We start from the raw sequence: 12,919 nt of genomic DNA, 5'->3' as shown, positions 1-12,919 counted from the left end.
CACAATCTCTGAGAAGACATGCGCGGCTGAATAAGACATATTGCTTTATTGATTCATAATAATCATGACCAATTTATTTATACTTATCGAACACAATATGATGTTATCGATATCTGCAAACAAGACTTTTAAAAAAAGACAGCTCGGAAGAACAAACTCATAAACTGTCATGTCATCCCATGGGGGCAGACATTGACTATCTTGTCTGAGTTTAACTCGAGAATCATTGAGAAGTCCCCCAAAAACCATAGCGGCCATTCATTAACAAATGTACTCCACTTATCAATTAGACTTGTTAAAATTGATGATTTATTCATGAGATATCGGGCTGAATGTCTTGTAATATTAAGAACTTGACTGATGTGAGTCGATTATTTAAAGGAATATTAAATGTGGGTCGGGCCGTGATAAGATCTGCGCACAGTGCCCGGGTAACCCTCAATGCAACCTATGCCATCTCGACATTTTAGAGATGGTTAAAAGATTGATTTACATTGTTTTTGTGTAACATGCAGAAGGCGGTTCAAGCGCCGAAATTTTGACATCTTTTCTCTTTAAAAGTACAATAATTAAATAGCACGTAGTGAGTATTGTACAGAATGAATCGCGTAAATGAATGACAAATTTGGGGGGAATAGGAAGAAAACAAAGAAAATGTCCTAAATAGGAGGTTTCAGAGATCACTACGATAATATATTAAACAGTTTGGAAAAAATTGAGTTACACTCTCAAAATGAATCGTAAAAAGTATTATGACAAAGATCTATATTGCGTTCTCTGGATATCAATATTGCTAACGTGTTAAAAATAGAAATTACATCTTATAACTGTCCACGAATTATAAGAATAAAGAGTCCAACATACGCGGCGCAGCTACTTACACACCGAGAGGAAATTCCTCCACCCAAGCCTGGAAACCGTGTGGAACTACTAGTTAATTCAGACATTATGTAATAAGGAGTCTGCTATGGTCTGGCAATGACAATAAAGCCAGGGATCAAACCGGCCAGCCCCGCATCTGTTGTCGCATGCAGGCACGCCAAACAAAGATCAAAACTCAATAAAAGTCACTTTAGACTAGTAGTAAAAGTGATGCCATTGTTCATTTGATTTGTACTTTTGAATGTTTGTGTAAGCCGAAAAGTTAAAATGCCCTGGTCAACAAGACGAGACCAAAAACCGGTATGTACTTCTGTTGGATCTCCGAATCACTGTTTAAAGTTTAAAAAAGGTTAATTTATTCAAATACCTTTATTTGGTTGAAGTGTTGGGTATTTATGAATAAACACGTTGACGTTTTTAGAATAAACAATCTGCAATCTAACTATCAATTTTATATTTGGTACCAACGCGGAGCTTCAAGTTTTTTGCATTGTTTCTTCAAATTGTCACAAAAATATACTAGACTGTGCACTAATTCATATAAAGCACATATATACGTCAGCAAGCCCTGGGTTTCACAAAAATACAGTTTGTTTGAAACTAATATATCAAGAGGCCATGTTTGGATTAAGAAAATTATTTTGATATTTCAACAGAGAATGCAAACATACATATGATAAAAGTTTAAATCGAGAAAAAAAACCTTTAAGACTTAAATGACAGTTCAATGGGATTTTTAAGTAAATAATTGAACATTTAAAGCAGGTTACTGTGATCCAGACAAAGAGGATTTCATGAGATAGAGAGCTAGGACAATAAGACTCTATGTAGGAAGATTACAGTTTCTCACTTTTTCTATTAAGTAGCAATGTCTCTCTCCAACATTCTACTTATAAAGTATTTGTGGAGAAATAGATTTCACTTAACCAAACGCAATCATAATTGCAATTATGCCGAGTTTACTGAAAAACTAACCCTCCTTCAGATATAAATGGCTCCTTATACCCAGGGGTTATATAAGCTGAATTTGTTAAAAATACTAGTATTTGATTTAACTTATATTCCTGAAAAACATGTTATAAATTCTCAACTAATACATGTTTTAGTTAGTTTATGTATATTGTCACCCACGCCTTCAATTTAGCAGACTAAGGACATCACATCTAGTATTTCTTAGACGGAAATTCCATGTTACCCAAACTGTAGAAGTTTAGAATCAGTTTAAATGACGATTCCAGATACCATGTTCAGAAAAATTTCAGTATATAGCGAAGCTTGATAACTTTATCTACCACACACAGATCGATTTCGTCAAGTCGGGCTTGCTTCTTCAAAAAGCTCTAGCTCCGAGAAACACGAATGTCAATAGAGTGATATGGTACCTTACACAGTCTTAATTCTCTAATGCATTAATCTACAGGTCCATAACTCACTGTTGATTTATTCAGCAACTTATCATTTATACATGTGAAATCTTTCGAATATAGAATGTCGGGCCAAAAACACAACCGGGAGAAAAAAAAAAATTTCGTAATGAAATTTAATCGTGAAGTTGGAGATAATCCTCAAATTATGCAAATCTGTTTATGATTGATTGATGGTCTTAGTTTGCTTGTCAATGTTTTCTAAGCTCCTCATATTTCAGTCAAGCGTTTTTTGTAGATATTTTTTCATCAAATGAAATTTCAAAAGCATTGCGATCGCACCTGCTTTGGGTTCGTTGAATCATGACTCCTTTGCTGCCTATGATCTTATAGGACAAATTATCAGGCATTACATCCGTGTATGAATATATCCTCAAAAATGTTGTTTGATATATGGGTATAATTACAGCTTCAAATATCCACTTTTTATGTTATATATGTGCATCATAAATCTAGTAGAAGAGCAGAAAAGAGGTAATGTCTTATTTCTATTTTTTTATACTACTCGTGGTTTTCAAAATATTATAAATATATATACTAAGAAATGATCATCTTATTCATTATATCACACTTGATACCAGAAAGTCATATACTGCACTTTACCTTTTTTATTAAGACGTTGGTGAAAATTACTGCGTTAAAAAAACACTTCAGCTTCTTTTTAATCTTATGATACGAAATTTAAAATGCAAAAAAAAAAAAAGTTCGGATGTTATATTGATATTGGAATAATATTTCTTTAGCGTTTCTTTTTATTTTTGTAAAGTTTTTCACGATTTCTAGTAAAACAAACGGATAGACAATGTAAATCAAAACTAGATAGAATTTAGTAACATGCTTTTTGAATTGTTTTCCGAGACTTTTGATTTAAGCACCAATAACATATGGTTAAACCAAACTATATCAGAACTTGCGAACCCTCTATTTAGGTGGTCAGTTCCTCAGACAAATGCACCATATTGCATTCCCACCCCCAAAATACAATTAATTGAAAAGTAGTTTCGACATACCTGTGCATTGGAGACATTTCTGTTCACTGAGGACAAAGTATCACGCCTTATTCACTTATTCCAAAAGAATTTCCAATCCAGACATTTTACACCTATAAGGACGGACAATTTAGGTAGACTAAGGTGTTTCGATATTTACCCATTGTCAATGAAAACTTTAAAAGGAAGAAAATCGCTCTCCTTTCACCAACTAATCGCCGCATTTAATACATAGAATACAGGAAAATTGTTTGAACAAAGAATGTTACATGTAGCGCAAAGACTGGTATTACGTTTGCATTAAAGGAAACAGTCTCTATCTATAGGCCTGAATATACTTGACTGACAGGGCAAGTTGTGGTGATTTCTCGGTTTAAGGTGACATTAAAATCTCTAATTCTCCTGCTCATTCATCCTGATGGCAGAGAGAGAAGCAGGGGTGAATGTGCCCAATGCCTGGTAAAGCAAGAAGTCGAGTTGTACAAATACAACCCATTTAAGAGCTAATCATACGTTCCTCTTAGATGTGATTACTTAATAAAACTAGGAGGGGGCTGTAAATCATTGGTTTAAGGGCATTCTGGGATCCGATATCCTCATTAAAAACCTTCCTATGCACACATATTGGGAATTATTGCCGCTGGAAAAGCTCCCCACAAAACATGTACACATATTAGCCAATCAAACTTTTTTCAATACCTATGCACCGACCTAGAGTTCAGGCCGTAAAAGATCTTATGGTTCGAGGCCGTTTGAATGAAACTGTCTTAGACATTGATTCACCTTTATTTATCTAAATTAAATCAAATGATCATATAGTTTACTAATTGTCCTTATGAAACTGATACATGTGTGAAGTCTGTTCAATATCAAAGCTTTAATGGGATTTTGCTGCACGCAAGACATTGACATTATTTCTCAAACTTTACTTAGTGGAAAGACGGACTACGCTCAATCGCAACTTCTCGGGCCTTTCCGGCAGGCTCGGAAAAACACCTCGAATGTATTAACATCACCGGATGTTAGAATTTTATACAAAATGGAGTCGCTTCCCATTAAAATAAGTATCGGCTAGACAGTCTTGTATGTCGCTTCTGTGTTATATTTTAGTGTATATCGTTTACTTTAATGAAGTATAGCTCACATCTCAACAGATCGTAAAATGTGTTCTATTTATTTCAAGTTTTGCAAAAAGGGGGGTTGTCATGGACGCCTAGGTAATACTTTCGAGGTGTTTTCCGAGCCTGCGGGAAAGGCCCGAGAAGTTGCGATTGGGACTACGCTTTCAGTGTCTAGTGTCGTTTTGCACTGAGTTAAGATATTGGTCAGTTAACTAATTAGCGCTCAGTTCCCCGTAAATTATACCAAAAAAAAACATGATTTTTCTAGCCTCATACTACATGTACATTTTCCACTGCCAGTACCTATCAAAAGAAAAAGGGAGAGGGCTAACATAGATTCTGTCTAATCCAATCCTTTAATATGTTTATTTTGCATAATAGAATATATTGGTTAAATTGAAATTCGAAGAAAAAAATTCAATGTTCTACCTTTGAAATTCAATTCAATTGGATATGAATATTTTTGCATAGCTTTTACAGAGGACTTTTTTTCAGAAAGTTTTTGACTGCCAAGAAACCTTTTCGCTCCTGGCATTTTTCATACATTTTTTTTCTCAGTGACGAGGGTGAGGAATTCGGTGTATTGTGGTGTTCCAGGAGATAAGACCGATAGGGATATGTCCGAGTGAGGGCATTAGACCCAGGAGAATGACAACTTCCAAATCTTTTTATTTACATTAAAACCGGTAGTCAGAAAAGCAGGGAGCAGACGTCCTATAAGATGATTCACACCTCAAAGTCACATAGAAACTTGAACAATCTTTGGAATTAATCGAAGCGTCGATGTGGCAAATTCTTTCATTAAACCATTTAATTAAATTTGATACCAGTGTATCGAAAAAATGCCCAATTTGGCATGAAGGGTGTTAGTATGTAAATACCTGTTATCGAAGGGGGATACGCGACTATGTTACGTAAAAACTGTGATTTTCTCTAATATGAACTCGACAAATGTATAGTTATAGATTAGTAAGTATTCAACAAACAACCCCCATGCCATTGGTTGTCATCCGGGACATTTAATCCCTTATTAGACTACTTCTGTTGAGATTGCTTTGTTTGCGTTGCATAATTAAAGAACTTCTGTTCATTAACGTGAGCTCAATGTGTCAGGCAAATATATTAAAAATTCCTACAGGTTTTAGAAACGCGACACAGCCGGGTTGACCTCGTATCTGATAGAAAAATACAATATTTCAACTTTTTGTAGCAGAGTGCATATTTGTATTACACTTGTATTAATTTTATATCTCAAGACGTTTGTATGAACCTGAAGGACCACGTGACTGAATCTTGTGCAAATTTACACGTTAAAATGAATCATAATTCTGAATGGTAACCAGTAGTTATAACTCTATACCTTGATTTTAATGAAGACCCGTTTATGGTTATGTAAATACATGAATATATTTCCTTATCTTGCAAGATCATGGAATAATCATTGATTAGAAGACGTTAATCCTAGCCACTTGCTGTTAAATTTAACATTTTTCATCGCCCTCTCTTTTTATCATTCATCTAAAACAAATTGTGATCTTCGTCACACATAATTTTCTTTAAATAAAAAAAAGTGTAAGATGAATAATTCACCAAAAGATCACAGAAAACACAAATTCAAAATGTGAAAAAGGAGAAAAGAAACAAACTTTTCTCTTTCAACTCTCTACTTCAATAAAATATGTTGTTTCTTGTACCCGTTGGTATGGCAAACACTCGCAAATGCAGACAAATCGGGGGTATTGAATCAGAAGCCGTGAACAAACACCTACTGCACCCTATATCTTCCCTGTTGGGTAATTATGCCATATTTTGAGGTGGGTGAGGTGATTCGCTTTGATCGGTATAGTATATTTACTAACAATTTTATTGCTCATTCGAATATCTCTTTTAATGCCCAATTCTCCGCTTTAAAAAGAAGAATTCTACGTAAGGCTTGATAAATTACCGAGATACGAAGTTTGGTCCACAAAACTTGAAATCCCTTCTAAAGTTTATTTTCTAATAATACGAACCTGTACGTTTTGAAAGGAGAGACGAAAGCTTTGTTATTTAATCGCAAAAGACAATATCTGAAAAGTGACACACATTGGGGACACACACACACATATATATATTATATATATATATATATATATATATATATATATATATATATATATATATATATATATATATATATATATATATATATATATATATATATATATATATATATATATCTTTGCATTAACCGAAGAATTTAGATAATTTTCTTTGGTGTGCAATTGGTTAGAGATTGTTTGGGAAACATTGACTTTATGTCTTTATGTCTGACTGAAGTGAAACAGGCGGCATTAAGTTAAAAAGTCAAAGGAATTAAAGGGTTGCATAGTTTTTAAACTTCACCTGTTAAAAGTTTGATTTACAGGTGAAAAGAACGCTTAAAGAAATTTTATTCTAAGAGATAAAGGCCAAAAGCCATTGCCAAATTGACTTAGGTTCAAATTTCTTTCTTCAATTTCAGTATCAAACAGTTTTACTCTAAAATAAAATCCTGGAGGTCTTTAAAAATTAGCGGTTAGTAGACATAGATTGGTGTAGATGACTGGACAAGAGCTGAAATCAAAAGACCTGTTATACAAAAAGTAGTGTTTATAATATGTCTGTCACCTTACACTGAGATCACCTGAATTTTAATGATCAAAAGTGATTGGCATTGGAGTTTCTTTTTATAATATACTATGTCCGACATTTCTCAAGTATTGATCACAGCCAATCTTGCCTTTTAACGACATAATCCCGGCCAATCCGAACCATCAACTACCCATGGAGGACTTTTTGTGAAAGTGTCATTGGCAATAACGCTGTAGAGTTGTGTACACAAAATCGACTTGTCTTTTCGATAATCGAAATGGAAATTGACTATCGAAAGTCATAAGCTGTTGTTTGTTTTCTTTTAAAAAAGTACTTGATCTTGACGAATTACCAAAACAAATTCGACTGGAGGAATGTCAAGCATTGTTTAAGCCCACGGGGTTCTCTTTTCTGTGGGATAATTTAGATATGGCCGTCTCTTGATATTTGCCCAACTCGATGTAAGGTGGTTCGTTAAAATCTCGAAGTAGATATCATTATTTGAGTAAGACTGTGTAAGAAAATTAACGTATTGTAAAGCGTGACGACGGGGAGACCATCTTTAAATTCAATTTAAAAATATGCTCAAATATTTGCTCATATTTTATCTTGCTTTATTGGATTTATGTAATTCTGTGTTTGTGTTTGCATTTGAAAGTTATGTAACCTTGCGCCCGGAGAGTGCATGAAACTGTCTATCTAAAATTCATGTCTAGATTTTATCTAAAAAGATAATAGAAAAAAATCTAACACCGCTTTCGCTTCCAAATCAATTGTTGAAACAAATTGAAGGTCGTGATTTCTGAGGGGCTCTACCCTATGGCCAATCTTTTTGTATCAGTATAAAATAGTGAAATATTTGTCAGAAAGATCTTATCTTTGGAACGACTTGGAAATCGAATTTCTCTCGGGTCTTGAAAAAATATTTACAAAATCATCGATAACAGTTTCTGTTACGTCAAAAGGAACAGGAAAAGTGCGCCATCTATTGGTACAGGTAGATAAGGGTAACAAAACGAGGGAAATTGACCTTACGCGAACGTTTCACAAACAAATGCTTAATGTGTCGAGAACTGAACTCCCTGCCTGACGAAACTGATCCCTCTGTTGACGCTTTCTATCTATATCGTAAAACGAGAACTAAGTTTATCAAGAGAAATTGTTTAAATGTTAAATGTTTGCAAAGATAGTGTTCAACGAAGAAAAATAAACCCCTTAATTGGTTGGTAAATTTATTATACGAAATTCGAAGTCAACTTAAGTCAACACAGAAAGTAGATAGGGAAGTTGGTTACATTAAGGTTCTATGCACTAAATTCAATAAGTATCAGATACTTTCCCGATAATTTTTACAAGTGTTACACTTTGGAAAAAACCTAATTTGCGCAATAGTGAATAAAAAGAAACCTGGACACTACCTACATCTATAATTACAACGTGATCTAATACCATGTTATTTGGTTTGTACATATACATTGTTTATATATAGAAAAAAATTGTTTAAATACGGGACCCCAGTCGAAATCCAAACAAAAGAAGATTTTAGAATCTGATAATTATGATCTCAGTTTGGCAGAAGTGCACACTACCTCTGGTTCATAAAGGAACAGATTTCTGCTAAACAAAAGCAGGACCCCTTACTTAAATCAGTTAAAAAACATAGAGCTGTGCTATCCAGCGGCTCATCTAATAAAAACTCCATTGTATTCACCCGTGATATCATCAGCTTTAAAGCACATCCAATTGTCAACAAACCTATGGTTGCTTAAACTTATAAAAACTGCGACCAACTCGCTTGGAAAAAACCTCTAAAGAATTATGTAGTTTGAAATTGTAATAATAAATCAACAGGTTTTTTAAAGTGTTTGCTCTCAAGTCATTCAAACTGACATGGAATATATTTTCTTTGACACTAGATAGCGTTGATGACCCAGACACTCTTGCATAAAGCGCCATTTCGGGTATTTAAGCATCACCAAGGACGGAACAGCCTTGATGAAATACGACACCACCCTTAACTGTCAAACTGTATCACTACAAAAAATTACGTTTTTAATGCTACATTCAAACTCGATTCTGTTTATGACTTTGTACGAGTGTCTCTAAATATTCACTGCCGGTAAAAATACCCAACAAAACTATAAAAACAAAAATATCTTATAAATGACGAATCTTGTGTTTATGCTACATCTTATGACTTATAAAGTCTATAACAAAATAAACGGGAATTATTTTCTTTCAGAGCCAGATTAATGTTACATAAGCCATGTCCCAAAGAGGCCACAAGTATGTAATCCATTACTGTAACAAAGCAATCGACATGTAGATGTATATATATACAGACTAATAGGAAATATTCTATCCCTGCAGAAATAAACGTAGGCCCAAGAAATAAAGCTAACATCTTGATATGGCTTCCATTGACAATAGTTTAATGGACACACACTATTTCAAACTACATGTATTCTCAAATATGGAATTTTACTCTGATTGCTTTTAATATTGAGTTTTTTTAATTGAAGGTTTATGAAGCACACAAGATACACTGATAAAAAATAAGATCCAGACATTAGTACCATACAGATTTGAACCTAGATCACGTTATAGGTCTAGTTTTCTCGCTTTATATATAACAAATATTTTTACACCGCAATAATATTGAATGATATTTTTTGTAATCAAAGCTTTTTTATGCTATATACTGTTCAGTATGTAGAACTTGTATATAAAATACGTGCTCCGTTAGGATTCAAACCACCCTGGTTCTAATTCTTGATGAAGAATTGAGGAAGTTAACACTGAATAGTAAAAATGTTCACTATCTAACAAGAATTCTAATATGAAAAGGCAAATCTTATCTTTCCGAAATATATATAATGATGAATTATTATCATTTTTTTTTTTACATAAATACTGTCATATGATTATTTTCTCTTTTCTTGCTTTAGCTTGAAAATGCTGTTGATAATACCCGCTGCATACATTTAATAAGATAAACAACTACATAAATGTATATAGATATGATAAAATCTAAATACATGTCTCTTGCAACTGTTTAACTGAATCGCCTGAAAATTTGAATTCAATTGATATATTGACAATGATATTTGATGAAAAAAATAAATCATAAAATTTATCCTCCTACCTTTAGAAAATATTTCCCTCAATTTTTCACCATCATTGAGCATGCGCACTCTATTAATCCATGCACGACTCACGCAGTTCTGCAGTTGGACTCGTCCAGAGAATATGACAGTCTCGCGGCGAGCCTACATAAATATTAATACATACATATCGGCTCTTACAATGGTCTCAATGATATCTGAATCAGATTATTCGGCCAACAATTAGCTCGCTTCGTTAAAAACAATTGGAAACGTTATCGCACATCAAGGCATAAAGAAACCCGTAGTGGCGGAGACGATAACCCTACATTCAATATCGTGTACGCGGGTTTTCTACCAGTTGAATACATATTGATAGGCATTGGACAAAGAACCAGAACGGGTATAAAAGGACCCTAGTTTGTTTAACTGCCAGTTAACATAAGGCCATATTGATTTTCGGGCTGAGTCGCGGTCGAAATTTTTTTTATTTTCAATCGCGTCAGACTTTTGAAACCTCGTTTGTCCTTGGTCCCATTAAAATTTATTGGCTTTTAGAATCTACGAAAAAATAGAAAATTATAATGAACCTTTGTATGGGGACGATGCTTTTGTCCGAGGAACCTCGATTCACACATGCATTTCCTGTTCTTTTTTATTTTTGAACTAATGATCCAGGGTCGCTTGCCTCACTGCCTTGGGTATATGGTCGGGTATATGATCTAAGTCTGGTTCTTTTGAACTGCACGGGTAACGAGAGTGCATTAAGATCAGATCAACCTGTCAAAACTTTGTGCTGATCCACGGTGAATAATTAATAATCTACAAAAATCTGAATAATATCAGAAGGTAAAAAGCTAGGCCCAATTGTAAAGAGAACCTTCATAATTTTCATTTGATCAAAGTGGTAATGAGAATTTGAATTTTTTCAGATATATAAACACGGCGTTCCGGAGACGGTTGACGGTAGTCCAGTTTGAGGACATTATTCTTACGTATATTTCTACATAATGGTGCCATACGTAGATAAATGGCTGTTATCAGAGAGGGTGAGCTTTTCGATCAGACATATATAGCCCTCTACCGTTACTTACACAGGTAGTCACAGCCACTGATGGAGAAGAAGGCTTACATAGGCATTGCCTGCTGCCTAATTCATTTATGTAAATGTATATTTGCATAATAAAATATGTTCAAATCAAATCAAATCAGTTACAGCCACATATAGATCTAGATCTACATGTATATGAATATCAGGGCTTTTCCTTAATACTGACTGTCTTTCAAATATCTTTTTTTGTTTGTCTCCTATTTTTTTTTTTAAGAAATAGTTTATAAAAGAGATGAAGTTTGTTGTAAGATATTGTGAGTAAAACTTCTTCTTAAAAGAAACGGAACTTTTTTTTTTAAATCAAAATGAATTTCGGTAAAAAGTTTGAAGTGCACCGTTGTAAATTTTGAATTTACCGGCCGCGCGGGTGGCCATTGATACAAAATTTACATACTTTGTATATAATTTCTCCCAGTAATTAAATTCAAACTTTACAACAGGACGGTACCATTGCGTCCTTTTGACTTTTGTTTTTTGATTATTAAGTCCTAAATAGAAGAAGCATAAAAATTTGTATCTTTCTCTAAGGAGATGAACTACTTCGACAGTTAAGGATATTAATCTAGCATGATCAAACTGTTTTTGAATTACAGTTTGACTCTTCGTAAGCTAAAAAAAAAAAAAAAAAAAACTTGATTCCATGTATCCTTGCAAAATTTTAGCTTAACACTTTAAAATGAGATATTTAATTTCATAAAACTATATGCGCAATCATTTGAATAACTAAGTGGCAGTAGGCATGAAAATATTTCAAATAAAACCATGACAATTTTTAAAAAAATCTTTTGCAATTCTTTTATCATTTGAAGATAAATCATAAGAATACCCCCCCCCCCCCCCCCAATAAAATAATTTCAAATACTCAAACCAATGATCTATTAAAACCTCGAACTAACGATGAATCAAAATGGTGATTCATTTCTACAATTTTTATATATGTGTTTAGGTACCAGCAGAAAGATTAAAAGTGTAATATCTATAACACCTAATTCAAAAATGATGCGTAAAATTACAATTTAAATATCGCCTATAGATAGTATACATTGTTTGATTTTAAAAGCAAGTTTTTCAACTACAAGCTATCTTTTGAACAATACTCATGTCTGTATTTTTTTTTTATTTTTGTAATTCTAAATGGTATAAATAAAAAAAGGGGGATAAAATTTCAATTGTTTTTCATAATAACAGGAAGTACTGGGATCTGTGGGCATTACGTAGATTAATGACCGCCATTACCAGAGTATCGTGTGGACAATATGGTGCTGAGAGATATAGTTGCTAGGCAAGTATTGTTGTCTCCTAAACACGGGTGAATCAAAACTCATTGAAAAGGACCACCACATAGAACAAATATTAATATCATATGGTACCATTGTCACACAGAACCTATCATTTCAAGTTTTGTATGTTTCCAATGGATTTTTTTTCTTTTTATTCCTCGTAATTTTGTCAAAGACTATTTATTTCATGTTTAATGTATAGAAAAGTATATTTTTTTATGTCATCATCAATTGTTCCATCTTGTAAATATTTTAAAATAATGTTTTAAAACTCTTAATTGCAGCAGGTTAAAATTTCCCAAAACATGCAATTTTTATCAAATTCTATAGTTTAGTAGATTGCTTTATCTATAATGAATGGCATATGCATACAGTATTGGCAAATTAAAAAGGAA

The 12,919-nt window shown here is 33.4% G+C and overlaps 1 protein-coding gene and 1 long non-coding RNA gene across 7 annotated transcripts in view; one reads left to right on the top strand and one right to left on the bottom strand.

Moving 5' to 3' along the window:
- LOC128158427 (uncharacterized) overlaps window positions 1–10,408 on the bottom strand; it is a 44,384-nt gene extending 33,976 nt beyond the window's left edge. For 3 of the 6 annotated variants that reach the window (XM_052821246.1, XM_052821249.1, XM_052821247.1), the window contains exon 1: window positions 10,175–10,408. The gene's annotated coding sequence lies outside the window, so the exon portion shown is untranslated. Of the gene's footprint in view, window positions 1–3,316; window positions 3,474–10,174 lie in introns of those variants that run through there. The other 3 variants (XM_052821250.1, XM_052821251.1, XM_052821248.1) reach the window with 3 other exon arrangements.
- LOC128158429 (uncharacterized) lies at window positions 2,669–12,533 on the top strand. The gene is made up of 3 exons (XR_008239983.1): window positions 2,669–2,780; window positions 11,066–11,182; window positions 12,433–12,533. It is a non-coding gene; the product is annotated as an uncharacterized LOC128158429 (long non-coding RNA).
- The last annotated feature ends 386 nt before the right edge of the window (window positions 12,534–12,919 follow it).

Source organism: Crassostrea angulata, chromosome 8, assembly GCF_025612915.1.
Source record: "Crassostrea angulata isolate pt1a10 chromosome 8, ASM2561291v2, whole genome shotgun sequence".
Classification (NCBI taxonomy): Eukaryota; Metazoa; Mollusca; class Bivalvia; order Ostreida; family Ostreidae; genus Magallana; species Magallana angulata.
This window is presented reverse-complemented; position numbering and strand designations above follow the sequence as displayed.